The sequence below is a fragment of the Rhinolophus sinicus genome, chromosome 17, assembly GCF_057876585.1.
Source record: "Rhinolophus sinicus isolate RSI-liver-muscle chromosome 17, RSI-T2T, whole genome shotgun sequence".
NCBI lineage: Eukaryota > Metazoa > Chordata > Mammalia > Chiroptera > Rhinolophidae > Rhinolophus > Rhinolophus sinicus.
The window spans coordinates 137276899-137302498 of record NC_142517.1 but is presented as its reverse complement, the minus strand read 5'-3'; the positions used below and the strand labels follow the sequence as shown (position 1 = coordinate 137302498).

General features: G+C 35.7%; 1 protein-coding gene across 1 annotated transcript in view; it reads right to left on the bottom strand.

Moving 5' to 3' along the window:
• ARHGAP15 (Rho GTPase activating protein 15) overlaps positions 1-24992 on the bottom strand; it is a 620344-nt gene extending 595352 nt beyond the window's left edge. Inside the window, exon 1 of the mRNA XM_019735910.2 lies at positions 24860-24992. The gene's annotated coding sequence lies outside the window, so the exon portion shown is untranslated. The remainder of the gene's footprint in view (positions 1-24859) is intronic.
• Between the last annotated feature and the right edge of the window lie 608 nt (positions 24993-25600).

The following is a 25600-nucleotide window of genomic DNA, read 5'->3' as shown; positions in this document are numbered from 1 at the left end:
AGGGGAAAAGTAGCATGTGTGGCTAGGAGCAGGATATTAATTAGCACTGCATTCTAGTAAATGATGCCTATTGGAGTTGTGCAATATGATGGCCTCACCATGCTGGTCTAATTTTTGAATATTTATGAAAGAAGTTTCTAGAGGAACAAACTCCATTATAAAGCCTGCCTAACCTTGAGTAAAAAAAAAAAAAAAAACCCTCACACCACAGGATCCACCATGACTAGGCTGCCAGTATCAGGGAGTGGATGTTCTTCCAGGCACCTATGTATCAATTGCAGGATGTGTGCAGAAAGGCAATGAAGAACCCCGATTTGTGAGTTTTTCTGTATTATCCTTCCAGGAATATTCACAGGGGTTTGGAATCTTATTCTGTTATTCCACCCATGTTTTCATTTCTCATTGACCTTCAACTTTCTAGATTTGGTGGAATAGATTGCAAAATCAATAGTCATCGATGTGTATTTCTATGCAACTTAGTAACATCAAGCATTTTGTTAACTCTAAGTCATATCAACTTTAAGTTTCATGTGATCTACATGCCCATGTATCATTTTCCCTTCTTCTTTCTAAACATATCATCTGGTCATGATCTTCATCATCACCATTATTAATTTTATTAGAGAAAACATTGATGCCTTATGCATTTATGTTCTTACAAGAGGCACACAGAGCTTTGGTGAATGACTAATGAAATATTGAAGAATTAGTTAATTTTGCATGGGTCTAAAATATCCATTGATTTTACAAAACTCTCCCAGTAAATACCCTTGAGTTAGAAATCAAAATGTAAATCACTTAAGACTAGCTTCACAATTTCTTTAGACTTCCTGATTTTATGTGTACCAAGAGAAGATCAAGAATAGCTTCTGATATTGCACTAGTTCCACTTTCAATCGTGTTTTAAAAACAGGAAACAGTGATGACAATGCACATCATAAGAGTCACACAAACTTTGGCTCGGCTCAGTAGGCCAGTTTTGTTGGGCCTGATTCTCCCACTCTCCACTCTCACTGCAAATACCCAAATAGGAGTGACTGTGATATTTTGTCTAATCATAAATTTCATAGCTGTTCTGTCAATTATTTGTTGCACTCTGGTAATTACATTAAATCTCAGCAGATTGCCCTTTTGAGTTAGAAAGCGTATTTGTGAAATACACCAGCATTAAGAGTATATCACAAATTTTCTGAGCTAGGATAAACTGAATAGGCACTATGATATATCTCCATGCTGCAGAAGAGAGAAAAAAATTGAAGCTCAGAGATATTGAGAAACTTCGCCAAGTCACCACAGCCTGTTCCAAACAATCCAGGACAGAGCCCGTGGCCTACATCCCGAAACATCCTTGCTGAAGTCATAGCCTCCTCTCCTCTAGCCAATTGGAAACTGTAGGGAGAAATAAGGTAACAAGAATTCTGAAGGAAATTTGACAGGGAGAGAAAATGATCATAGAGCAGCCATGCTAGATACATATTGTGTAAGTCTTTCTATTTAATAATTTATAAATACTCCTATGCTTCCTGAAAAAAAAAAAAAAAAAGAGAGACTTGGTAAATGTTTGTTCAACATATAAATAGAAAAAAATATGGAAAAAATTTAATGCCAGTGAACATAGCCTAACAAAGCATTACCAGTAGGAAAATGTCTTTGAATAAGCTTATTCCTTATTTTAAAAACTAGGTATAACTCACCCTGACTAGTCTTTCAAATAAACTATGGAGATTTCAAGATCAGTTAGAAGCAGAAGAAAAGCAGCGCATTTCATACTTTCTGAGGCTAACATTAAAATATACTTGGAGATTCATATGAATTTTCAAAACTATAAAGAATACATATTTCCATTTCAGAATAACCCTTTTGTTTTTTCTCACTAAAACAAACAAACAAAACAACAACAACAAAACACTTATCATCATCTTAGAATTTAGCAGAACTACTTGTTCTCACAATAAAGAATGTCTCCCTGGAGTTTCAAATTCTTTAGGTGCTTTATATTATTTCTCTAAAAGACGGTCTCTCTTGCCTGACATGGATTACCACTGAGGATTTTTAAGGAAAACCATCTCAGAGGCAAGCATTGAGTGTACCCCAGAAAATCCTATTCAATGTCTGTTAGTCTGGGTTTTCACTGTGTGACAAGTGAGCTGTCTGGTCACCCCAACCCCCAAGAGCTATGGTCCCATCTGTCTAAACACACAGGAACCCTCTGTGGCGATATGACCCCCTTCCTTTCCTGGAATACGTGGGAAGAACTCTTTCTCCAAGTCTGCTAAGAGCTCATGGCAACCCCACAGACAAATATTACTTCTCTGAGAAATTCATTTCTATCCCCTGGAAAGATCTTATGTTGATCTGTGGTAGAGCATAGTCAGTTTGTTCCCCTGTGGAAATGACTTGTGGCCCTGGTAGCTCCAGTAATGTGTGGCACAACCTTCATGCTACACTTTACTGACAGGTCAGTAATTAACTTGCATTGCAATTGTTTGTCGTCTCCACCACAGCAGCCATTTACCAAAATAACATTTTAATTTCAGTTTCCTTCCAGTTCACTTTCCTTTTCTTTTTTCCCTGTGGCTTCAACGTCTCTATTAAGTCTAATTTCCCCAGACCACATCCATAAGCAGAGAGAGTGCAATAAACTCAGTTTCAAAAATGTCAAATATAATGAGAAAGGAAGATCACAGTAAAGGAATTTGACCATAGACACCCCATTGGGTAACATTGTCTTTGACTGGGCAGGTGTTATATATGGGAAATGCGATAATAAGGTTTTGCATTTATTTAACTTACATCAGGGAATCTGGACAATATGCTGCAGTTACTGACAAAGTCTGGCAAGTCAGCTTCATGGATAAATTGAAATATAGTTATTGTCATTGCATGTGGGCATCCTAAATGGTGAAAATGACAAGTAAAATATATTTTGAGTAGAATAAGTCCTGGACAAAATTGTCTGGTAAGCAACCTTGACCTTTTCTTAGATCTTGGTATCCTGTTGCCATTTCTCATCCCCTGGACACCTTAGCCTTTTAGTCTCCAACCTATTTGGAGCAAAGCAACTGATTTTATATTTCAAATTTATATTAAGCTTCCACTCTGATCAATAGACTTGCTAGGTTCCACTATGTCTGCAAAAATTTATTAAGAACCTGGGGTTGAGTTAGACACGAGCATGCTTGTCTACCTTGGAGTTTGACAAGAGTGAAATGGAGGATGGGACTGAGGACAATTTCAAGGTAAAGGTGACATCTGACTGTGATGGTGTATGATAAATAGGACTCCAAAGGCAGAGAAGGGATATTAAGAGTAGTGCAGCTGAGATCAAAAGATTTAAGTAAAAGAGGAGTGAGCGTCCACAACAACTGTTAGAGTATGAGCGGTTAGGTGGGAAAGCCAGGCAGAGATAGATGGGACTAGATTAGGAGTACCACACAGTTCCTATTGAAGAATTAGGTTCTGTCTTATAAATCCTGGGAAATTTTGATGGCTTTGTTTAAGGCATAATCCCCTCCCAAAGGACTTGGTGAAAAGAGACCCAAAACAATGGATCCCCAGCCACAGAAACTACACAGTGAACAATATAGCATTCTCGTGGTGTGCTTCTTAATTAACTTTAAATCAGAATAAATATCCCAGCATCTATTCATAAACACCAATCTAATGTTAAAGACACCAAGTGATCAGGGAAAAAAATTATCTAGAATGTTAGAAACCTCACTTTGAACTCCAGGTGTATGTTTAATGTTTCTGGTTACCAATGAAATTAAGAGAAAAGGTAGGTAAAGACTTCACAGGAATGACAAATGAAGCACTTAAGGAAGAGAGGTCCAAGGGTGCAATTACATTTTATTAAGGGCATAGAAGAAAAAAATAAGATTAGTGGAACTGCTTCTGAATTTCCCTCTGGTGGTCAGGTAAGAAGTAAAAAATTAAAAAGCAAATAGGAACAAAATGCCTGCGCCATTGTAATTATGTTTAAGCAGCCTAAGAAATTTTATGAAATGGCAATCTCCTTAGATACATAGGAGAACCAGAAGGGACATAAATAATGCAATCTTCTGTTTCCTCTGTCAGTTTTGACTCAATCTAGCAAGAAATGCTGAGCCATTTTCTGCCTCTTGCATACAAGCATCAATTAAGGGAAAACAGGGTGACTATCTTAGGGCATTGGATGATGAAATGTCACTTAAGGAGAAAACATCAGTGACAGAAAATGTTTCTCAGCAGCTACAGTATTAGAAAACACTTGCAAAAACAAGCAGAACCTCAGACCCTCCCTGGGACAGGACTGATTCACTGATCTTTGTTGGAAGAGTATCAAGTGCAAAGAATACACTTCAACCTGCAATTGCTTGTTTTCTGGGATTTCATGTTCTATAGTATTTATTTCCAAGAGGATGTGACTCAGTTGCAAAGCCCTTTTATCAAGCAGATGAAATCTAATCATGCATTGATTACAGTATACCAAGCTTTCTCTATCTCTATCTTGGCCTGCCCAGATTAAAATATGGAGAAGCTGCATATTGTATAATTAGTGCTCAACAGTAATTAACAGGAATCAGTAATTGACAGTAGTCAAATATGGCTGACATTTGTTTTATTTAGCAAATTTGTTATTGTATCCAATTAGTCTTTCCCTAATGCTCATGTCTTCAAATTCTGAATTGATTGGATTGGATTTCAGTGCCAAAGGGACATGTCTGAGAATGGGATAGTAATGTCATAATCCATTGTTGTGACAATGACAACACCATTAAAATATTTGAGAATCTCTCTCCTTTAATGAGTTTAAAAATCAGTTTCTCTTCCACTCAATTATGTATGCATACAATATATTTTAAATAATGTGTGTGTTTGTCTGTATCCCTGTTTGTATATAAGGTCAATGAATTGTAACGCACTGAACATGCTCATGTAACCACACCTAACTCAAGAAACTCAATATTATCAGCACTCTAAAAGCCCCCTGGTAGTCACTATCCACCCCAACCCACCGAGAATCATCACTACTCTGTCTTTTAGTTTTGCTTATTTTTGAACTTTCTATAAATGGAAACCTAGATGATGTACTTTTACTTGCTGTGCTTATTTCACTGAAACTTTTATTTGTGTGACTAACTGCAAAGTGATTTCTTTTTGTGAAATGCCTGTGCAAAACTTTTGTTAGGTCTTCTATTAAGTTGTTTGTCTTTTGCTTATTAGATTTGTAGGAGTTGTTTTTATATTCTGGATACAAGTCACTTTTAATATATGTGTTCCAATAATGATCTTTTCCCACTTTTGGGTTGCTTTTTACAGTTTTAATGGAATCTTTTCATTAATAGTAATTCTTAATTTTAATATTTCTAACTTATGATTTCATTTTATGATTAGTGCTTCTTCTGTCCTCTTAAGAAACCTTTGCCCAATCCAAGACAACAAAGATTATTCCTATGTCTTCCTCTAAAAAGATCTGTTGTTTTGACTTTTATTTTTAGAACTGTGATTCTCCTGGAAATAATTTCTGTATTTGACATGAGGTAGAGATAACTTTCTATATGAATAATTCACATATATATATATATATATATATATATATATATATATATATATATGTGAATATATGTATATATATATGTGTATGTGTATATATATATATATATATATATATATATATACATATATACATATGTGTATACATGTACATGTTTTAATTAGAAAGATCTGTTATCTCTCATGATTTATCAAGGTGAGAAAGGACCAGGATCTGGCTCACCATCTAAAGCAAACAGATCCTGGAGAGCTCTCCCATGCACAAATGTTAATAAGAGGTACAGTTGTGTCCAATAATTATGTAAATCTCTGGTCACAGTCTTAGTAAACATTGGGAATTGGGGATCTAAATAGAATAGAAAGATTTGTCCAAAAAGTGGGAAGAAACAATCATTGGTAATCTGAGAGTAGCAATACTCAGAAGTTCAGATTTATAGATTGTTATCAATTAGGAGGTTTGCTGCTAAGTGTCAGAGTTCTGAATACTGGCGATTAGTTCAGAGCTAGCTCAATTAACCGCAAGGGAGACTGGCAATAGAGAGGTAGGGCTTCAATCCTAGCAAGGGAATGAGGCAATGAATGACCAGTTTACCAGTAGAGAAGTTTGTGGTCTGGGACAAGGCAAATACTTAATGATGAAGGCATGACTTGCAATTAAGGGGACAACACACTTGATATGTGTGCATCACAAGTGCAGACCAAAAGCTTGATCACTTTTTATAATTTATTATCAAACTCATAGAACTTCATTCCACTGGAATTAGTTAAAGATTACCTGCAATAAGCTAAGACTTCTCCTGGGAGTTAGGGTAAGAAATAACCTCAGTTGAAAATGAACAAATAGCTCTAGTAGTGAGGAGGAAGAATGCTGTAGAGCTGTGATTCTCAAGGGTCAGCATGAGGAGCTTTATTAACATGCAGATTTCACTGCACCTTCCAAAGATATTCCCATTCAGCAAGACCTAGGAGGGGCCGGAGAACTACGTGTTTCGCCATCCCATTGATTCATATGCACAGTGAGGTTTGATGAGAAACATGTCTATAGAATTATATAACATTTTTATTTTATATCTGCATTGTTCTAAAATTTTTACTAATTACTATAGTGTCTTCTTATTTTTAAAGCCCATTGTGACTAGGTTCATATTTGTTTATACTGTTGCTCTAAGTTTCCTGGGAATAAATTTCACTTTGGAATTTACTGGTGGTTGCGGGAAGTGATATAGATCATAGTTGGGAATAGTGAGAAGAGATGAGGGTAGGAAGTTAAGTAGGTAGATTTAAAGATCGATTAATAGACACATAGGTGCATGAAAGTATTTGAGATTAACTTAAGTATGATGTTTAGCTATCCAGAACACACATGCAGCTTTAATCATTGCTGCAAAAATGAACTCTCTTACATAAAAGAAAAACCCAAAAGAACTGCACCACAAGCAATCAGGGTCTATGGTATATAACTTTCAGCACAGGTGTTTTAATGTTTGTATCATGCACTTTATGAGTAAAACACCATCAATTAAAAAACTTGCAAAACAATTCTCTTGCTTGTTAAATATTAAAGGATCTTTGGTGTGAGAACAAAACAAATCCCACAAAATACTGTTGTTTTCACTCAAAGTTAATCTGAAATTTGGGGTAGTGAGATTTCCTTTCATGAAGCCAAGAATATCAAAATAATAGTAATAAAAAATATATACCAATCCATCATTTAAATTTAAAGTTTTTCACTGAGCTTTTCAGTCCTTGTTTTTGAAGATCCTTCAATATGCTCTGTATATTGTATATCTTAAAATGTGTTCTTTTCTTTGTAGGCTGATTAACTAAAGGATCTTTAGATACCTCACTCTCTTCAAGAGCTTCAGCTACATTATCAGGAACCTCACGCCTTGAGTTGTGTGGGGGCTAAATCCCCCCTTTAAACAGCTGGCATTTTGCTTCTCTTTCCTCAAAAGAGAGTTGGGAAGGCCTCTCCTCAGGAGATGGGAGGTAGAGGAGATGGTTATGTGCCTCATCTATCTAACTAGGTTCCAGTTAATTGCGTGTTACTGTAATTTGAAGTCATGTAGCCAAATTGCTCTCTTAATTTAGGCTCCTCACAAAGCAAAATATATAATTTGGTTTTAGTCACATTGAAGTCAAAAGAGAATGCATACATAGTTAGAGTTTTAAAGTGAATATCAGGGTTATCTATATAATTTAAAAATTATTGAACAGTAAATTTTTCTCTCTCCTCTCTTTATTCACTTACAGCCTTTGTCTTGACTACTTCTGGGACTTAGAGATTCTGATCTATTAATAGATATTGTGTATGATGAAATAGGTTATACAACCACACCCGGCCTACGTTTCCCCATCTGTGAATTTCATATCTGTATGTGTGTGTGTGTGTGTGTGTGTGTGTGTGTGCCTTCATGTGTGTTCACATGTGTATTTCAATTGTTGTTACTGTTATCACCACCAAAGGTATACAAATTTCTGTTTTAACTTCCCTGTAACAATGTATCCACACAAGTGTAGATGCTCTGGTCCATATCCTATGTCATGTGACTGAAAATATCAGGCAAACTAAGCATTACTATATTTGCTATAATTTAGAAAAGTCAACCTTTTGGAGATATCTTTTAATGGTTAAAAAATAATGCTTTGAAGAGGATTGGCAGCAAAAGAAAGTTTGTTCTTTCAAGTTAGAAAAATAAACCCAGTCATGAAAGTTAGACAAACAAAACAAGGACCTAAATAAAAAATCTATATATAAATGGATGCTTTTTTTCCCCATAGAATAATCTAATGTGCTAGTCAGTCACTAAGCATTTATTAGCATTTATTGTGTATTCTGAAGTTATTTGGCATTCTTTCTAATCATTACACTGTGCTCCTGCTTTCTTAGGAACAGCTATGAATCCAAGAAGAGGTGGAAAACTGGCAGACTGCCAAGCAAATTCAACCCACAGACATCTGTTGTTGGGCCTGAACAATGTTTTGGAATATTTTGAATCAGTTTCCCATTGAAAAATGAGGATTTTATGTATTTTTAAAAGAAAAGGTGTATATCTGTGTGTCTTCTCTTGAAAAATCATAAGATGTGGACAAAATAATCAAGGTATGCATGGTAACTGTCAGCAACTACATCCTGTAAACAGGGCAAGTTCTCTCTGATCCAGAGGCTTTCTCCCTTCCAACTTGATTTGCACAGGTATCCTGACTGTTACGGGGACATTTGTGACTGTCATTCCTGGTGTCAATCAAGCGTTGCTCCTCTGAAGTGTGGGTTGAGAAGAGTTTCTGCTGCATGACAATTCAATGTTATTTTCTATATTTTGTTATTATTAGATCCAAGCTTGGTTGGAAATGGAGACTAGAACCATGAGACTGTGTGTGTACCACTGCTTTAGAGAGCAGTTCATCGAAGAGTAACATTATTTCATATGTTCTTATGATTATTTTCAATATGATCTCAAATTACCAAGAATAGGATATTGTGCTGTGCTCTTTGCTACTGCTATGCAAGTTCCTCTTTCCCTCCTTTCTGCTCTGACCTCCTTTACTATTACATGTTGGCAGATAATCATATCTTCACTTCTGTTGTTTCTGTTCTCTATTTAAGTTGTGTGTCTTTTCTGCCCAAGTTGACTATGGGCTCTTAAAGTCAGACATTATATTTATCAGTGTCATTGCTCTGTGTTGTATCTAGAACATTACAGGTACTTGGTGCCTGTCTGAAATCTCCTGCCTCTAATTCTCCCAGTATTATGAACATTTCCAACAAGTTCAGGTTTGCCACTATGTTAGAATGGTTGTGGTTCTTGGTCCCAAGTATCACTGGATTCCCATGTTTCTTTCCTACTTCTCTACAATAAAAGTTTCCAAATGGACCTGGGATACAGTGCATCAGGGTCAGGGGAAGTCAGAACAACCAATGCATCTCATCTACCCCCATCGCTACTTCAAGTCATACTCTACCCATTTCCCATGCTGACTGGTCTCTAGTTTTCCTTTCAAGCTGATTTCCTACCCAGAAACTATGGTCTCTTTGCTAATCCCTTCTTAAAGTCAGACTTCTAATCTAAAGACCCCTGGCCTGTAGGATATAGGTAGTTCTCTAAGGGCAACACCATAGCGATTTATCTCCTGAAATTTTGGTCAGTCATTTCCCACTCACTGCCACACCTTGCTCTCCTTAATTGAATACCCTAATACCAAGTGCTTTCAGAATTAAGACTGACATTGGTGTATTCACTCAACTTCCATACATGGAATCCTTAGTAGGATTCCCTGGGGGGAAACACAACAAAACTACAAAACAAAACAAAACAAAACAAATCAGACTTCTCTAACTGGATCAGCAAACTAGACCCTGGATCTCTTAACTTCCTTTCTTATTTTTCCTTCTAGAATCATTTTGCTAGGACTCCAGCATATTTGCCTCATGAATCATCTATGTTACCACCTTACTGCCCTAGGCAAAAATTAAATATAAAATAAAGGTGGGTAAAGAAAATTATAATTTTTTTCTCTCTCTCTCTCCTTGTCTCTGCAGTTTTTCTTTGCTTCATTTTAATTTCAGGTCCAAGAGTCAATGGCTTCCTACCACTTTTTGAATTGCATTATGTGATGCATATTAATTCTTCAAAAATAAAGGAAGTTTTTGTTTGTTTGTTTGTTTTTTGTTTTGTTTTGTTTTGTTTTGATGAGGACATATTGAGCTGCTCAAAGGAAAATTTCTATATCAACCAAAAATCGGTAAATGAGTAAGAAAAGAGTGAGCCTTTTTCCTTTTCCCCACAGACACTATACTCCTCCACACAGCTATATTGGGGAAATGAAACCAATAGCAAGAAACTACTTTTGATCGGTTTCATAATCTTATCATAATACTTAGAATTGCAATAAAGTAAAATTATCCTGGCATAAGTTTTATTTCATAATGAGGGAAAAAGTGTTCATCATTTGATTCCAGACAACCTGATAAACCAATTACTATGGCCATTATTTGCACTACATTTAACCATTTTAAAATTATTATATGCCACAACTGGCAAAATTATTTACATACACTATTTTCCTTTTCAACTTCTGAGAAAACTTCCCATTTCATAGGTGAGGAAACTCAAGTTCAGAGAGATTAACTTGCACAAAATAACATATATAATATCTAACAAGTGGTGGAGCCTGGGGTTGAACTTTGGATTTTTTGACTTCCCAGTCTGCTCCCAACATCTTTACTAACTCTATAAGAAATAAAAATATTCTGGACTAGAATTTGGTAAAATATGTTCTCTTTTTGTCCTCCAACAATTTAGTTTCTCCATACATTATCTTCTTCTATAAAATCTTTTAAAAGCTCCTGTTTTACTAACTAGCTTGCTGAAAATGATCAAGAAAAATAACATATGCAAAATCACTTTTAAAACTCTAAATATGGTTTTGTTTTTTTCTGGTCAAGATGATGGAGTGGGTAAATGCTGTGCTCGCCTCCTCTATAGACTACATCAACTACAATAAAACCACAGAACAATCATTATTGAGAATGACCTGAATTCTAGCTGAACCAAAGCCACACAACTAAGGACATACTGAAGAAGCCACCTCAACATGGGTAGGAGGGGCCCAGCTCCTCCCCAGCCCAGGGTTCAAGTGCCAGGGAGAAGAGAGAAATCCCCATAACTTCTGGTTGTGAAAATCAGCGGAGATTGTGGCTAATTGAGACAGAGGGCATCAGCATTCTCAGGTGTTCCTCTTAAAAGGACTACGCACAGACTTACTCTCTGATGGACTCCCTGACTCTGAGCTCCAGTGCTGGGGCAGCAGCCCAAAAGGTACCAGGGACATACGGGAAGGAACTCAATTGTGTGGCTCCAGAGTAAGGGTTGGAGGTGCAGTTTTCTCCCAGACAGAGAAGCTGGTAGAAGCCATTGTTGTTTTGTTGAGCGCTCCCTCTCCCTTCATGCAGATACACACACACATCATATCTGAGTCTCCACCCAACTACCTGTCACTTTTTGTCTGCCCTGCCCTAGTGATTCCCTGAGACCATGCCCTACTGAAATTTCAGGCATAGACAAGCCACTTCCAGTGGCTATTCCTTACAAACAGCCAGCCTTGGTTTATGCTGTGGACTTTCCTAAAACCTCTCATAGGTTCACAAAACCCAAACAAGCAGCATCTGACTTTGACGTGTCCTATGCCTCTGGCTAACCAGCCCCAAGCCTGATATTAGCAACAGCTGGCCTCAGTTTGAGGATTGTTTTCTTGAAGCACCTCCAAGTTGAGTGTGGGTGGTGACCATCTGTGGATTGTTTTGTGGCTCCTACTAGGTAGCCTCAGATAGGTCACAAGCTGTGGTTAAACTGGGCCAGCAGCAGGTCCTCATCTAGGAGGTCCCAAGGCTGGCATGACTGGTCATCAGCTTTAAACCAAAGAGCATCACCCAGTCACCTCCTAGGATGACATACCCAAAGGGCAGACCGGGCAGGCATCCAGGTCCTGCTAAAGTGAACCCTGCTCTGTAGCATCAGCCCTTGCACCACAGCTCTTCCACTGTAGTCACAGCCAGTCCCCACAACCAATCAGCCTGAGGGTCACTCCCTTCCTTGGATATATAAAGAGCAACTGAGGCTCACAACAGGAGGGCACACACAACCCATACAAGGTATGCACCAGGAGCACCTGGCTCTGGTATCCAGGGAGAGTGTGCCACTGGGTTCCACAGGGCACTGTCATGCAGGGTCTCAGCTCCTGCTCCCCCGCACAAGAATGCAGGATATGGTGAGGCCAAAAAGGAACACCCACGGAGCCATGGATATGGGGTTCGTACCAGTATATTCTTGCTGGCAGCCGGGTTGGAGACACAGGAAGCAGGAGCCACAATCTGCCATCTGCTTCTCTGCCAGCCAACCAACTGGCTAACTAACTGCAACCTATGCTTGCTAGCTCAGCCTTGACAGTTATATCAGTGGCCAATGGCTAACTGGTTATAGCTGATGGCCAACTAGTTACAGCTGATGGCCATCTACTACCCGAGCCAGCACCTTGCCAAATGAGGCTGAGAGCCTGGAAACTGCTCTCTGGGACTCTGTTCCCACAGGCACCTGCTACATAAGGCCACTCTCTTAAGACCAGGAGACAATAGCTGCCCTACCTAATACATAGAAACAAACACAGGGAGGCAGCCAAAATGGGGAGACAAAAAATCATGTCCCAAATAAAAGAACAGGACAAAGCTCCAGTAAAGAACTACACAAAATAGAAACAAGTAATCTACCAGATGCAGAGTCCCAAACACTAGTTATAATGATGCTCAATAATCTCAGGGAGAACTTCAATAAAGAAATAGTAAATATAGAAATGGAAATAGAAAACATAAAAAGAACCAGTCAGAAATAAAGAATACAATAATGGAAATGAAGACTACATTACAGGGAATCAACAGCAGAGTAGATGAAGCACATGATTGAATCAGCAATTTAGAAGATAAGGGAGTAGAAAGCACTGAATCAGAATAGCAAAAAGAAAAAAAGAATCCAAAAAATGAGGAGAGTTTAAGGGGTCTCTGGGATAACATCAAGTGTACCAACATTTGCATCATAGGGGTTCCAGAAGGAGAAGAGAGAGAGCAAGGAATTGAAAACCTATTTGAAGGAATGACAAAAAACCCTAACCTGGCAAAGGAAGTAGATATACAAGCCCAGGAAGTGCAGAGAGTCCCAAACAAGATGAACCCAGAGAGGCCAACACCAAGACACATTATACTTAAAATGCCAAAGGTTAAAGACAAAAAGAGTGTCTTAAAAGCAACAAGAGAATATCAGTTAGTTACCTATAAGAGAACTTCCATAAGAGTATCAGTTGATTTCTCAACAGAAACTTTGCAGGCCAGAAAGGATTGGCAGGAAATATTCAAAGTGATGAAAAGCAACGTCTTACAAGATTACTCTGCACAGCAAAGCTATCATTTAGTATCAAAGGACAGATAAAGAGCTTTCCAGACAAGAAAAAGCTAAAGGAGATTATTACCACCAAACCAGTATTACAAGGAATCTTTGAGGGACTTTTTTAAGGTGGAAAAAAGATAAAAAATATGAATGATAAAATGACAATAACTACATACCTATCAACAATAACTCTAAATGTAAATGGATTAAATGTTGCAATCAAAAGATAAAGTGGCTGAATAGATAAGATAACATGACACATATGCTGCCTACAAGAGACGCACTTCAGATCAAAAGGCACACACAGACTGAAAGTAATGGGATGGGAAAAGAAATATTTCATAAAAATGGAAACAACAACAACAAAAGCTGAGCTAGCAATAGTTATGCCAGACAAAATAGACTTTAAAACAAAAGCTATAACAAAAGACAAAGAAGAACCCAGTAATTCCATTTCTGGGTATTTTTCCAAAGAAACCCTAAATGCTACTTCAAGGGGATGAGTCCATGTGTTCACTGCATCATTGTTTACAATGGCCAAGATACGAAGGCAACCTAGGTGTCCGTCGATGGAAGAATGGTACATATATACAATAGAATACTGCTCAATCATGGAAAGAGTGAGTCTTGTCATCTGTGGTGGCATGGATGGACCTGGAGGGTGTTGTGCTTAATGGAGTAAGTCAGACAGAGAATGACAAATGCAATATGATTTTGCTTACATGTACAATCTAAAAAACAAAATAAAACAAACAAACAAAACAGAAACAAACTCATGGATACAGAGAACAAATTGATGGTTGCCAGATGGGAAGAAGTTTGAGGGGGTGAGTAGGTGACAAAGGGGAAGGGATTAAGAAGTACAAATTGGTTATTACACATTAGTAATGGGGATGTAGGCTATAGCATAAAGAACATAGTCAATAATATTGTAATCACTATGTGTGGTGTCAGATGGGTACTAGATTTATCAAGATGATAGATGGGAGGGGATTTTGGGGGATGAGTGAAAAAAGTGAGGGATTAAGAAGTATAAATTAGTAGTTACAAAATAGTCATGGGGATACAAGGTAAAGCATAGAGAATATATTCAATACTATGGTAATAACTATGCATAGTGACAGGTTGGTACTAGACTAACCAGGAAGCTCACTTCTCAAATTATATGAAAATCTAACCACTAGGCTGTACACCTGAAATTAATATAAAATAATATTGAATATGATAATAAATAAAGTGTAAAACAAACCTTCTAAATAGAATATAGATAATAGATATTCTTACTATTAATTAATTTGAATCCAACCATCAACTTGAAGACATACAGTAATTCTGAAATAGGCAAAATGAAGGAGTAAGAGAAATAGGAGTATGAAAGCAAGTAAAACTTCTTTGCCACAGTCTAGATAAGACTTAATGGATGGCCAAGTAAGTAACTATGACCATAAATAAAAATAGAGAGAATGGACTGGATTCCCCCTCAAACATGGCAGTTGATTGGATGTATGGAATAAGTGAGTCCATAAAGATTCCAAGATCATTTGTTTAGATACTTGAAGAATAGAGGTATCTGAAGTTATAAGAAGAATGAGACAGATTCTGTAGGGATATTATGGGTTTGCCTTGAGATATATTCAGTTTGAGCTGTGGCTAGGACTTCATGAAAGAGGTGTGAAGTGACAATTAGAAATGAGGAATGATATTGGGAGAGAAGCCAAGACCAAAGATAGAAGTTTAAGGATCGTATTTGAGGGATTAAATTTAAATCATAAGAATGAATAAGAATGTCAAAAGTCTGATGAAAAGAGAAGATAGTCTAAAGCTGTGCCATTCATGAGAAATATAATATGAGTCATCCATGTAACTTAAAATTTTCTAGTAGCCACATAGATGGGTAAATGAAATAGGTAAAATTAATTTTAATAATATATTTTACATAACCTAATATGTCAAAAATTATAATTTTAGCATATGATCAGTGTACAAATATTGACATATTTTACATTCTCTTTATTTGTCCTGTCTTAAAAAGCTGGTGTTTATTTTACAATGCAATTTAGACTAACCACACTTCGAGTGCCAAATAGCCATTTGTTGCGAGTTGCCACATCATAATGGACAGCATGGTCAAAGAAGGAATTTTGGGGATTTAAGAGCAAAGGAGATACATAAGGTCCAGAGGGGACAGAAAAAGAGAAATAGAAAAGGTACCTACAGTATGAAAAAAACTAAGGCAAAAATTCCTCACCTATTTTATAACACTTCTGCATGAGGCAATATATGTAGTGGGCAAGCAACAGGTTTTCCACAAATGGTATTGTTTTAGACATCAAACAAAGCAGGATCCTTTTAGACACTTTCAAACTCCAAACACCTTATGAATGAAGTCCAGCATTGCTTAAGTGGTGACACTTAACAGACATAGAAATTGTAGGATAGCATCAGGAAAAAAAATATGGTTTTTGCATTACTTAGATATCCCTACAAATCATGACACATCTTACCAAGTAGCGTGTAAATTTGAACATTTAATCACTTAATCTTAACTTCCTTATCTTTAGAATGGGATACTAACTCCCTTACATGATTTCTGTAGATATCAAAGGCTATTAGGTATGCAAAACATCTGATACATCATACACATTATACATATGCATTATACATCATAGCATAATCATAGCTATGATGATTATTATTACCAATCCCACTGTAATAACAGATTGATGAATGCCTCATGGTACCATAAGTATCTTGACAATAAAGGCATATTGTCTATTTTTTATAACACCATAGTACCCACCACAGTGTTGGAGACACCACCAGGGTAATCAGAACTTCTAAATTCCACTTCCTTTAAAAGAGCATTATGCTAAGTGAAATAAGTCAGATGGAGAAAGGCAAATACCATATTATCTCACTCATATGTGGAAACTAAAGAACAGAATAAATGAGCAAACTAAACAGAAATAGTCTCAGAGATATAGAGAAAAAACTGAGGGTTGTTAGATGGGATGGAGGGTGGGGATGAGGGAGAAGGCGATGCAATTAGAAAGTACAAATTGGTAGTCAAAATATTGACATAGAGATATGAAAGGCAGTTTGGGCAATATAATCAATAATGTTGTAAAGATTTTGTAGGGTGTCATGTGGGCACTTGTCTTATTAGGGAGACCAATTCATGGAAGGTGTAGATGCCTGACCACTGTGCTGTACACCTGAAGCTGAAGTTGAATAATACTGAACGTCAACTATAATTATATATATATATATATGGTCATGGGATATGGAGTAAAGCATAGGGAATAGAGTCACGGGAGTTGTGACAGCTATATACAATGTCAGAGGGGTAGTACATTGGGGAAGGAGGGTTATCACTTTGTGAAGGGTGTAAATGTCTAACTAGTACATTGTTTTGTCCACTGGAAGCTAACAAAGAAAATGAAAAAAACAAAAACAAAAAAAACAGAACCATCAAGATGTGAATAGGTGATATTATAGAGAGCCTTTGGTTACTTGATTTCCCAGTGTGTTTATCACAAAAATGAGTATGGGCTCTACTACTCAGTTCCTAGTCCTTAAAATTTTAATATGAAACTAACTAAAGCAGAAAGATGGACTAACAGAAACAAAAATTTCCCCTTACTCAGCACCAAGTTTCCTGAGCATTCTACCTTCCATAGCTCTTCAAAAAGTATCTCATTTTGACTCTAAGCTTGACATTACATCAATAAAGACTAGAACAAAAATTTCTCTAAGTTTTTAGGAAATGACTCTAAAGTAAACATAAAATTATTCAACTTTAATACCATGGTTCTAGCAAAAGAGCTTAAAATTTAAATAGTTAGAGGTAGTTGGTGTTTTCTACGAGTTTATGACAGTAGGTTTTCAGATAGTGAGTTACTTGTTCTGTGTTTCAGAAAGGTACCATAGTACATAACGGATCCAGGATTCTTATCAAATTTTCATACTGCCAGGTTACTCAAAATGTACCCACAGAATTTCATTTGTCTTAAATATGTTTCCATCTCCTCTTCAGCTAAATTTTTCCTATTTTTCAAACCCAAGAGAAGTCACAAATCTCCATAAGTCCTTCTCTGATTTTATAGCCAACAGTCAACTTTGTATTGTTTATTCTTTCACCATTCAAATATTCACTGAGTGTTTATTATATGCCTAGCTTTGTTCTAGGTTATGGGTATTGAGTTGTAAAAAGACAGATAAGGTCAATACTCTCATGGATCATTCAGTCCAATGTAAAGATATCCACTAAGCAATTTAACAACATAAATAACAGTAACAACAAAGTATGTATAGAAAGATAGATAGATAGATAGATAGATAGATAGATAGATAGATAGATAGATAGATAGATAGACAGATATAAAATTTCCCACATCTAAAAGGCTAATTAGGAAAACAAAAACAAAGTAATGAGACAGAGATGACATGTGATTGAATTTGGGATATTTTGATATATATTTACCCCTTACTAAATGTCTAATTCATTCCTTTTTAGAGGAATCTGTTAAATAAAAGCTCAAGACATGCAAACAATAGAAATATAAAATAATTGAATAGATAAAAATGGGTTCATGTAAATAATATCAACTTGGAAAAGATGTACATATAATATAAACTTTTTTCATTTATTAAATTTCTTTTTTTCTGAATCTTTTTCTTCATCAAAATTTTCAATGATTGTGAGACTTAAAGTTTTCTTATGCTCAGAATGTACTTAATAACTCACGGCTCAGAAAAACACATTTAAGGCCAAAAATAATGCTACTGGAGGATTCTGGAAATCACTACCTCCTCAACCTTCTTGAGTTCATTCAAAATGTACAAAGCAACATTGCTTCATATAGTTTCTATGATTTTTCTCTAACTTGACACTAGAAAGTGAATTAGCAAGTGTGGTTTTTATCTAAAATTGTGATGTCATCAAAAAGTCACATATTGTAATATATTCATTTAGCAGATTTGTGGGGGAGTCATTATGCCAACAAAAAAAATTAAGTAAAAATAAAAAGAGCCATTTGTCTGGAAAAAAAATATACATAACTTTTCAAGAGCCATTATTGAGAAAAGTAAACAGGATAATGGGGGGTAGGCTATGCTTATTGCTGATGAATTAGATGTGGTTTGGGTTAGGGAGCGAGAGGGAAAGAGTAACTTGAGGGTAATTTTTAGTTTGTTGTCCTGAAAAAAATAGATGAATGTGGTGCCATTAACTGAGAAGGATGAAAATAGGGAAGAAGCAGGTTGGGTTGGGGGCATGCGAGGAATAATTAACAGCTTAGTTTTGAACACATTCATTTTGTTATCTCTATGAGACATCCCAATGGAGATGATAAATAGGCAATTGCATTTATAGTTTTAGTGCTAAAAGGTGTTCTCTGAAAAAATTTGGTCTTGAGATCTAATTAGAACACAGTATTTAAACTCATGGTGCTAAATAAGATCACCTAGGAATAAACTTAGGAGGTAAAAGCTGAGACTGGAAAGGTAGACACCGGAAGATTGAGTACAAGACATTCCAATTTTTAGGGGGTTGGATGATGAGAAAGAGTTAGAGAAGGAGACAGAAAGGGAGTATCCATTTAATGTGGAGGAAAACTGGAAGAAATGAAATACCCAGAAGTCAAATAAAGAGAGAGGTTCAAAGGAAAGGAGTGTTCAATTGCATCAAAGGCAGCTCAGATAATGGATAATATAAAGAGACATAAATGGTCATTGGATTGGGCAAAATGAAACCACTGGGTTTCTGAGATAGCATGTTCTGTACTATTTCTGTGGTGTTGCATGTGTACATATAAATTTGTATTTAAATTCTTGTCTGTGTGAAACTAAAAAGTTTTCACTGGCTAAATGACATTCATTCTTTGTGCCCCCAATAATTCTCAGCATAACACAGTGTACTTAAGTTGGAGCTCAAAATTATTTATGGAATTGAATTGAATTTGGTGGATGCCATTCAAAAGTGAATAATCAATTTTAAAATCCACACTTGTATTGTGTGTTACTGATAAGGTCAATTTTTAAAATAAGATATTTTGCCTATTCTTTGGCATCTCATAAATACGCCCTCATAGATAAACCTTTTAGCACTTTCCTACCTTGTCAGAGAAGATGAAAACTATGAAGCATGTATTCACTCAACTTCCTCTCTCACTTCATCATATCTGTATCTATATTTATTAAAGCACTCGTCCTTCTGTTTAAGGTTAATTTATCTACTTGAGCTAGTGATTACACCCATCTGTCTGAGTATCCTCTGAGATCTTGTTGTGCTTCTGAGTATTTTTTTCTCTTTTATTTATTTTCTCCTCCCCTTCCCTTTAACATTCATGTTTCACCCTTTTTTTTTTAGCTACTGCCTGTTTCATGCTTTATAATAAATATATTTTGCATATGCTAGACCCAATTCCTTACTTCCTTTAACATCTCATTCCAAAGCATAAAATTAACCAATGCTTTTGATTCTTTATTATACAGTTGAGAAAGGATACAGTCTCTTATCAAGAAAGACAAATAGACCTTTAATCTTTTAAAAACAAGCTCAACCCCAATAATTTCTCAGAATTCATTCCACAGATATATTTTCCAAAGCACACAATTACATTAAAACCTTCACTCTATTAGCAAAAAGTTAAAAATACCCTTGACACTTTTAATAAGAGACTGATTAAATTAAGTATGATACATCCACATAGTGGGATACTGTACAGCTATACAAAATATGAAAATTAGACAGTTTCTTACTTTTATTATGGAAATATTTTCAAGGTATTACTAAATGGAAAAAAAAGCAAAGTAGGCATTTATAGTGTGTTACCCTTAATATATCAAGGAGGATATATATATATATATATATATATATATATATATATATACACACACACACACACACACACACACACACACACACATATGTGCATATAGAAAGTGTAAAAGGTTTAAAAAATTACTATAAAAATGGTTGTTCGGTTAAGGTGGGGATGAATGGGGTATATAAAAATAGGAATATGAGAAAGATTTTCTCTAAAACTTTTATAGTTAGGTTTGATTTTTATTTTTAACCATATCACTGTATCACCAAGTCTCAAACGAAAAACAAACAAAATATACATATAAAAACAACTCCCACAGAAATGAAAAAAAACACACCAAAAAGCAAAGTTTATTTTAACCATAGCCTATATAAGAACCCCAAGACACCTGGAGAGGTGACATAGTGCCTGGTTAACTGTCTGCAACTGTTTCTGTAAACCACCCTGAAGCATATGCCACTAACAGTGAGGTATACGGGAGAAGCAAATAAATCCTGATGCTAGATAGCCCAGTGAGATGCAAAATATGGACACCCCATTAGATATTTCCTTTGCTCAACAAGCCTGTTTTTACTTATCTTTCCTAGTGATAATTGGTGCAGCAGGTCCACTCTATTAGGATCTCAAACTGTCTTTCTGGCCTTACCTCTTACCACTATACTTGTAGCTGACAAAACTTGACCACTCAATCTTTTTTGGAAATATTCTGACACAGCTCAATGTTTTTGTGTCTTGACACATTCCCTTCCTGTCCCTTGGAATTTTTCTAATGACCCCAGTCCTAGCTTTCTTTGAAAACTACCACAAATGTTTTCTCCAAAATGGTCTTGATTTTTTTGCTAGGATATGAACAAATAATACAGCATATCCTACAAAATTATCTACAGCAAAATTATCTCCTTTATTGCCTGACACGTAACAAGAATACAAGAATGTTAGATGACTTTCTGAACTCTAATAGGAGATTCTCCTTGTTTTTTGTTATGGTATGTGACAAATTCTATGTGCATCATAATTATTAATATAATAATCATACTAGATTATAAGCTTGTAGAAGGCAAGTATTGTGGGGAAAGGGTTCAGACATGGAGTAGCTGGTGAAAGATATTTTTTTTTATTCGGTTTAATTGGAACATTTGTTTCGTTCAAGTCTACCCTTAAACTGACACTGTATTGATTTCTGGTTATAGAGTTTGGACAATTTGAGTAAGCAATGCTTTTAAATGTGACTATATTTAGGAGGCGAGTTCTGTGACTTTTCTCTATAAGCGATGAAGTCACTTTTCTTTTAGGAAAAGCATTTTAATTTCTGGTGTGTGCAGACCCCTCTTTTCAGCTAAGAGAAGTATTGCAGGTGCAGGCAGCTCCTCAATGGGAGAGTGAGCTTGTGACCTAGGCCTGGTCACGCAGGGTGTCAGTGCCTCAGAGTCAATGATCAGCTCAGCTATGGTTACGTGACCCAATTTTGTCCAATCACATCTCAACCTGAGACCTTTGCTGGGCTGATAGAGAAAAGGCATTCTTTTGCAACAGAGTTTCTGAAAGGGTCAGATGTAAATCTAAAGCTTTTTTGTCAAGTCATTGTGAGAAACTGCTTATAGCACAGGGGGGAAAAAAAAGAGCTAAATAGTAAAGAAAACATGACCTCACCCGGATAACTATGCGTGATTTCCTGGATCTAGCCATGCCTGACTTTGCTGTCGTTGGATGTTTTCAGTTATACCAACTACGTCTATTGCTTAGGCTCATTTTAGCTCATTTTTTATCATTTCAAACAAAAGACTTTGTCTACTATCAACTGAAATTTAGAATACTTATAAGTATATTTTAAAGTCTAGCTATATAACATTTATTTTGCAGTGTAAAAAATATACTTCTGGTACCCCAAAATTTAAATTTAAGATAATGAATGATTTTTAAAATACATATATAAAGCAATTGATTATGTTCAATATTTTCAAATTGTTTATGTTAAATATTATGTTAAAATTATCTGAAGATACAGTGCAATTAGCTTTCATCTACCACAAGAAAGGTGTATGTTTCTTCAGGAATATCTTAGAACAATGGACACATCTCTTTGATGAACCCCTCATATAAGACACTCTTGGAAATTATGTATTTACATATCAAAGCAGAACCAATGGATAACAAAACGCTCTTTCCGCCCCAAAATATTTCCCCCTAAATATTTGCCATGGCCTCAGTCTCCCCAATTGTGACTGAAGTCCTCAAGTTAGCTGTTCCTTTGGGTCCTGTGTGCTGAGACACCTTATTAAATTCTACTTGGAGGAGGAGGGGATGCCTGGTTAAGAAGTTAAAAGATATAAAGCTCTGTGGCCTTTTGTGAGCATGGATTATTTTTAATGGATGCTAGAAGAGCTGATACATAGGATAAGTTTAAAGTACAAGGAGAATGGAGTGGATTGAGCAAAGCGGGTACCAAAGCTGGGGAGCTCTAAATTAAGGACAGAGTAGGCCACTCCAGAACAGAACATTAAAAGAGAGGAGGAATATCAATGAAAAAAAAAAAAGTCTCTTTTCTGAGTATTGCTGAATGCTGGCCCCAAGTTGAAAAGCATGATGCTCTTTTAATAAAACCAGCTTTCAAATGACTCTCAAAATGAGATGCTCAGCATTGTTTTTATTTTACCAAAATTTTTTATTTACATAAAATGTATAAAAGTATAGTAACCTATACCTTATTTGTAACTTATTTGTAATTGCTTCTTTAAGATTTGGTCTGTGCATTCAAGAGATACTATGTTACTTATTTTTACAAACAATTCTGAGAGTATCTTAGTTTACAGGTCTATAAGCTCTACTTGTTGCTTTCAATCCATACTAAGCTATGTTTAATTAATTCTTAATTTTACATATACTTCATAAAATATTTCTATTTTAATTTAACATTTTATGTAAGAAACAATCATTTAAAAAAGAGTTTGGCTTTTCAAAATATTAAATGGTTTATAAAACTATACGGGACCTTCTTTCACTGCCAAATGCTTATGTGGATGTTCATTCTTTCTAATAGGTAAGTACTACATATGTTTATTCATGTGATGTTCTTTTATAATAAAATGAAATAAAGTAGTAACATATCAACGAAAACTATCTGAATTATACAGCTTCTATAGATGCAGAGGTTCAGAACCACAATATTGAAGACTGATTTAAATAATGTTATCCATTGTGAGGAAACGCAACAAATTAAAAAGCTAATCAGTATATCAAAGCAAATATATATTACCAGGGTCTTCTTACATTCTAACAATAAAAAATGTGTTGAACACCAAGTCCTAATCTCTATTTTTTTGTGATCATTTTAAGTCAAGTAGCTAGCTTCAGTATTGACAATTGAAAAGGTCTTAAAATGGAGTGTATTAGTATGCCTAATAATTTGCTGCTAAATTGACCACATCAAAACACATTTATATGTTTCTTTCAATAGAAGAAAATAAAAGAAAATTGTTGCCACTTATCAACCCTGTAACCATTGTTTAATAACACACAAAAAAATAGATGTCGTGGGGGCCATCACTTCGCCCATCCGACAGCACAATAAAAATAATATTAAGGAAGAATGGATCATATCTGGAGCTTTTATTAAAATTCTTTCAAAAATCTACAGTCAGATTTATTTTAGGTATTTGTCTCCGAGATTAGCAATACTTTTATATTTTCTGTACATATGTTACAGCACACAAAGATATCCTATAAAAGAAGGAGTCAATATAAAAGAAAGGTTCTTGTCAGTTTATGATTAACAAAACCCTTTTATTTCTAAGTTTATTATTTTGGAAAATCTCAAAGAAAGAAAATTGCATAACTGCATAAAGAACAAAAGTGTATTTCTAATTTGCCTCTTTTCCCAGAAGTAACCTTGGGTGAAGTCTGCTGTGACTTCTCTTTTAAACTCGAGTTTTGTTTATGAAATAAAAATTTGCCCTCATTTCACCCTATATCTTAAATAAAATTTAGGAAAAATATATTCAAATGTCACGATAAAGAGCTTTGTTTTGCATTTTTAAACTTTCTTGCTTTTTAATAGCTATTTAATAAACTACACCTTTTTAAGGGTTTCTAATGCTGTTTAATGAACACTTTTCAATGGGTATCTTTCCCATTGCAATCCAGATGTTATATCTTATTGTTACAAATTGCCTTTTTTCTTTCATTCTCTGGATCTTGAACAGTACATATTCTTACAAAACAATAAGTTACAGATGCAAAGTTCCACATTTCCTCTAGCACTTTATTTTTAAAAGCACTTTCAAACTAACACTATACATTACTGTCTTTACTATTTTTGTGTAAAATTTTATCAAATGATCCTAGTATAATATTTCAGTAAAGGACTTCAGAATTTCACAGCTACAAATATGAAAAAAAAATATTCTTTCTTACACCAAAGGAAACAAAGTGATGTTTCAATCACAGGTAAAAACATCACATTTTTGTAGAAATGTTTGTATGTTCACACCAAAGCGTAGGTTACTCTGTTAAACGTTTTCAAGTTTAAATTTCATGTTCAATATAAAGTTAAAACTCACTTACCTTTTCTCAGTGATGACTTGTTATTGAAACTGCCATCAACTTCTAACTGTTAATGACTCTTTCAACAAAAACGGAAAACAGTACAGTCACATGTCGTAAGAGTGGGCCTATGTTGGATGCTGCTTAATTTCAGTACTGAAGGAAAAAAAAAGGAGCGGGTGGGGGTGAGTGCAAAAACTTTTAAATAAAACCACTTCCTGCGTAGATACGGTTAACCACACACATCACAGCATTACTCGATTTGAAGAAATTGCCTTGTATAGTCAACAATATTGCTATTTTCTTAGTGTGATTTTCAATTTTCAAACACTATACCTTTATATAGGTTTCATCAATTCTGATTTAATGGGGGAAATGTGTGGTAAACATTTAGCAGGGGGAGGAGCAGGCTGCTGACAACTGAGGAAACTTCCTCTTTTTCCGCCTTCTAGCAAGGGCTTAAACCTAAGTCTCTGCTCTCCTCAGTGGACTTGAGTATGTTCACATGCCATCAGGAGGCTCTGCCCACTGACTCCGGAAGCCAAGATGCCACCTCCAATTCACAGACATGGTGCTTCTGTCTCATTCATGGAATGACCCACAAAGAGGTGCTCCAGTTAATAAGTGTATGAGGTCTCAGACAGGTTGCATGAGAATTTCAGAGAACACAGCCCAGGGATGCACTGCCATCTGGGGGGAAAGGGGGTGCTCGTCTAGCACACACTGTGACATTTGCTCTGGCTGTGGCTCCCACATTGTTGT